This window comes from Lagopus muta, chromosome 25, assembly GCF_023343835.1.
Source record: "Lagopus muta isolate bLagMut1 chromosome 25, bLagMut1 primary, whole genome shotgun sequence".
NCBI classification, from domain to species: Eukaryota; Metazoa; Chordata; class Aves; order Galliformes; family Phasianidae; genus Lagopus; species Lagopus muta.
The window spans coordinates 1,876,968-1,882,692 of record NC_064457.1 but is presented as its reverse complement, the minus strand read 5'-3'; positions in this window follow the sequence as shown (position 1 = coordinate 1,882,692).

Genomic DNA, 5,725 nt, shown 5'->3' with positions numbered 1-5,725 from the left:
TGTGTGACTCAAGAGGATTTTTTTTACCTGCTACCGAGGAACATCTCACTTGTAAATAACCATCGTTAGCTACAAGCTCATCAGTCCAAAACAGATAAATCCCATTCCTCTCTACACCACATAGTAAATCTTCAGTATTTCCAAAGTAGAAAAAAAGTACTGTGAAAATTAATGACTTTTAAGTGGTGTCATTCTTCTTCAGTTCAGCTTTGAAAGCAGAAGTGTCACCGTGCGACTTTTGACGTGCATGGTAAGGTTTAAGCAGCCCTCTGTGGCTCGTCACTTTCCAGCTTCCATCAGATAAATCTGCCTTGTACCATAATGGCTGTTCTGCTTGTACCTGAAACAGTTTTGTACCTTTGTGACCATTTGGTTTTTGTTTTGTTTGAACAAGTGCTCTTTGCTATCAACTCAAAGGATCTGTTCTTTAAATGGCGCAGGTAGGGAAGAAGGATCATTTGTTTTCAGAGTTTGTGTCAACGTGGATGAAATGCGATCATTTTGGGTGGAAATTTTGGATTTTCATAACTGGAATTTAAATCAACTTTAGTAACAGATAGAGAGGGAAACTTGAAGTAACCTGGCACTAATCAGTACCGCCTTGCTGACCAAAGAAGGGATAAATTAGTTAATGTTTGGATTTAAGCTGAGAACAAACACTGCTGTATACTGTAGGTGTATTGGAGGCATGGCAGAAAAATTAAAACCCACTGCTAAAGGAAAGAGACATTCAATGGGAAGGCAAGCACTTGCAGTTTGTGTAGATACCAAAGTCTACCTTAGCATTCACGTGTTGGCAATAAAAGCTGGTTATCCTAGCAGCAGCAGGAGAATGGTGCAGCTTTTCAGCTTCTAATATAAATCTGAGTGAGGGATGAGAGTTGGGTTAGTGGTGCCATGATTCTAATTTCACTTTCACTCAGCAGCTCTCCACGATAATTTCAGCCTGAGTTGACGTGCTCCCATTAACTGCAGTGCAGAAGTTCCCTGTGGATCACAGAGGGCGCCCTCTGCCCTCAGAAATTCAGGCAAAGCTGTGCCTTTTTCAAACGAGGATAAAGATTTGAAGGCTTTCTTTTCCTTTCTCCATTCTAAAAATTGCCCTGTCCTCCTTTTTTCTTGCAAATCAATCCTCCTGCTGCCTTCATCCGTTGCTGCTTTTGCAGATTGGAGCCAACAAATGCATCTTCTGATGAAATTTCTCTGGATATTGGGAATTGCCTTTGTGCTCAGTCATGGCCCATGTGTGTACAAAGTGCATTCTTTCAGTGCAGGCCTCTGTGTACTGAGAATTTACGTACACAAACACTGTAGTCAAATGGAGCTCAGCAGTGGGTGTTGGTGTTCACTGTCTGTTTCGTCATCTTGCTAAACAGTTCTTTCATCCTTTTCATTTGGCATAAGGCAGATCTGGGTGGTACATGCTTGAACTCCCATTTTTCACACTGTTCCCCTACTCCAGCAGAACAGCCTTATGGTATGAACTTCAAACACACCTGAAATGGAGAAACGATAGAATATTTTGCATCAGAAAGGAAATGCTGCTTTGGTTTGGATTCTGTTTGAATTCCCTGCCTTGAAAAACCTGCCCAGGTGGAGGCAGAGCAGAAATCCCTCGCTGAAGTTGATCTGTTAACGTTAATTATTATCTTTTGCTTGGAGAACTCTGCACACTGTTGTTACTTTTTCTTTTTAATCAACCCATATGACAACAGCATGGCTCTGATATTTTTTATCTCGATTCTGCACAAAGGTGACGTTTGTAACCACGCTGGCAGTAATCAGTAGAGGATGTCTTTTCAATAAACTGCACATCTACATTTTCCTGAGCTAGGTGTCTGGTTTCCTACAGGGTCATTGAAGCCTTTCAAGCTCCATTGACCGGCTACAGAACCCAGACATAAAGGCTGGTGGGAAAACACCCCTCCAGTTCTCATGGACTGGTGAGGTCGGTTGATTTTCTGATATGCTGCTGAATTAATGCCTTAGGAGAGGCATCAAGGGCAAGAGCTGAAGTCTAATGTGCAGTTTAAAGACACACACGTGCATCGTCTCTTCAGATTTAACTTTGTTTGGATGATTACCTCTAAAGACAATCTTGCTGGACACACTGAGTTCATTAGAAGTACTGGGATAAATTGTGTCATTGAGTAATGCAGCTGGTTTCTCACTTTGGGGGAGACTTTTCCATTCTTGTTATAAATTGCAGGAGCATCATGATTTGACAGGAATTGTTGGTAAGAAAGCAGAAGGTTCTTTGGGTAAGCAGCAGGTGAACTGCATTTTCTCATGTCTTAGATTGGAAGGTATAGAAAGGAATCCACTGTAAGAACAAAGGTTTTGTGTCCCCTTGAGGTTTGCCATAGCTCAGCTGGACCAAACAGCAGGCAGTGTTTCCAAAGGCATTTGAGCTTTTCCGAACAGAAGCAGCCTGTCTCAGTTTTTCTCTCCCCTAAAACAATTGAAGCTTGAAAAATGAAACTTAATTTGTGACTGTATTTTTGCAAAAAGTCTGATTTAATTTTTTTCAGCTGCCATTGGTAACGTATTATTTGATGCTCTCAGTAGGCACAGCAGCTGGTTTGGTGCTGATGTCAGTTGAGGTTGCAGCCCATGTGGCAAGAGGGGCTTAGTGATGTAGCACCTTTCATTCTTCAACCTTCAGTTCCAGGTTCAGTTGTCAGATGATGTTGGAGAGCTTGGTGTGTGTTTGAAAGCAGCAATGGTACAATGTCTTGATGGGAGGGTTATGAAGAAGGGTTGTTGCTCTGCTCCAAAGCTGCAGCTGTAGAAAAGCACAGTAATGAGTTTTCCCCACCTGAAAAGTTATTTAACATATTAAAAGAAGAGAGATGAGCATGTATGAACCTAAAGTGTTCTGACTCTGCTTCTCCTGAACCCCTGTTACAGTTCCTGCATTGAGATTTCAAGTGATAGCTGATGCTAGCAAAAGGAGTGTAAGAGGCCCACAGAGTGAAGTCAGGAGAATGCTGCAGCATGGCCACCAAACGACTGACAGCCCTGCAGTGACCTTGACCTGACAAACAGTAAGGATAATTGTTGGTTACACCACACTTCTTGCTTATGCAGCCCGAACGTAACTGAGTGTGCTGTGACTAAGTGCTGCTTATGTTTACCATCTTAATTTTGCAATTTCGTCTTCAGATTGCCTTAGCTCTGTTTTGCCTGCTGTCTGACAGTAACGATCAAGGGGCAGCTGGCAGTGACCTCAGTGTGATGGGCATTCTTTCACATGTGCTGCACATTGGAGTGGGATCCGGGAGTTAAAATTCAAGGATGCTGTGTTCTCGTCTGAATTGTGAGCTGCAAAATAAGTCTGCAACTGTGTGTTGGCATATCTGAGAGCTTGCAAAATGAAAGAGTGAGAAAGCATGTTACAAAATAGCTGCCAGTTTTGCTCTCAAACAGGAATCCAGCCTGCAATGCCAGGCAATGAGCGGTTGTCTTCTTGCTTTCCATAGAAAATACTGGGGTGCTTTCATCTCGATGCTTAAAACTCAGCCTCCCTTCTGCACACTGTAAGAATTTCTTAATACCTTTACCAGGAAGATGACTTTTTCCATCAGATGTTTTAAAATTAGGGAGTGTATTAAAAGGGAATTGTTGCAAAACGGAACCATTTACCTAAAGCTTTCCTTTGGTGTTTACTTGAGCAGCCTGTGTGCATAAATGTAGTGTATGATGAGTAAATATCCGTGTTCTGCAGATGTGAAACTGAGAGACTGACATTATGTAAGCAAATGACAGCTGGGGACAGAGTTCTGAGTTATTTCTGATCCAGACTATTGCCCTTAACCACAGGATCACCATTTCCCTTTTCAGTTCTTTTTAGATTTTCTGCATAATTTCCTCCACGAGGTTTTTCAGTCAGTAGATGGAGTACATTACAATAAAGGAGATAAGAGCCAGCTCCTTTGCGGTTGTACGGTAGCTACTGTGTCAACAGGAAAAACAGCAGCTCAGGAATCTGACCCATCTCACAATGTGGAACACATTGATTGCTTAAGGTAAAGCGTGGAACAGAGCACAGCCTGTATTTCAGTGGGCAATGTCTCAGAGTAACGATAAACAAAATTAGTTCAGACTGAAAATTGATACTTTCCAAGAGCGTGAAGATATCAGGTTTCTGGTAGATATCATTCATAGTCTGAAGGTCTCAGGACACCTAAAATGAACGACGGTGTCCTGTTCAAACCGTGTGTGATAATGGCTCTGGTTCTTACATAGCAACTGTGATTTCAATAGGTTAAGGCATCCTACAGCTCTCTTTCACAACAGGTTCTGGAGAATGATAAAATGCATCGTATGTCAACAGAGAGGTTGAATTTGAAGTTGAATTTGATAGCAGGCACAAGATTGTTCCCAGGGGGGAGAAAAAGAACAGGTGGACTAGGAAAAGAAAGCGTCAAGGAAGCGTGTCATCTAACTGTCCATTCCAGCTGCAGGTTTGCAATCACAGAATCACAGCATGGTTGTGTTGGAAAGGGCCTTGAAGCCCATCCAGTTCCACTCCTGCCATGGGCTGGGTGCCTCCCAGCAGCTCAGGCAGCCCAGGGCCATGGGAGCCTCCAGGCATGGGGCACCCCCAGCTCTGGCCAGCAGTGCCATCACCCTCTGTGTAAAGAATTTCCTCCTCACATCTCCCCTCTTCTAGTTTAAAGCCATTCCCTGTTGTCCTATCGCTATCAGACCGAGTCAAAAGATGCTCTCTGTGTTTTTTATGAGCTCCTTTAAGAACTGGAAGGTCACCATGAGGTCTCCCTGCAACCTTCTCCAGGCTGAACAAGCACAGCTCCAGCAGCCCACTTCTCAAACTTGTTGGGGTCCCTTTGGATGGCATCCCTTCCTCCTGCTGTACCAACTCCCAGTAAGTTCTGCTCTCCAGCATTTTTAGGCTTGGTTTATTACGAAACACACAGAGATTGGAATTACTTCCATGTGAAAGAATAGGATTTCCAGCTGAATGATTGAAATGTATTCGACAGGACTGCAGTTACTGAGAAGAATGTGTTGCTCTGCTCACCAGCCTGGCAGCGTGAGAGCAGTTAAAGCAGCAGATTCTGCTGACCTGTAGTGTGCAGAGATAGCACTATCAGTGCCTCTCTTACACTGCTTCAGCAGAAGCTTATCCCACCTGATAAAAAACCGTGTCTTGTTGCCTGTGTTTCCTGATTTCTAAGTATTATATAGAAGAGAACATATTGAGTGCTCTGTTTTATATGGAGCTGCACAGTTCCAGTTTGGTGCTTCTTTTTAATCCCTTGTTGTACCTTTATATTATGGCAGCTTGTTATATGAATCATTAATGGTGATTAATCTTGTAAATGCTTTCTTAACTACTAGTCTTAATGTAAAACTTCTTCCTCAACATGCTTAGCTTGAGACAGAAAGGAGCTTTTGGTGAATGAGTTCTGAGTGGAAGAGTTGTTGTTTTTCAGGTTGTCTGAACTTCATGACAGTTCTGTCTAGGTGAAGAAGGGGAAATTGTCCATATTGACTGGGGAAGAGGGGAGATGGAAGTCCTCTGAAGAGCTTGCCCAGAATTTAAGTTAAACGTTTGATTCACTTTTCCTTAAAAAGAAATTGGAGTCGTACTCATCCCATGACCACATGAGTACAAGTAAGGTGACTGTGGGGAGGTACAGAGCACGGCTGTTTTATTTGCCCCATTTAATAACTTGCTTCCATAAAAAACAGCATTTAC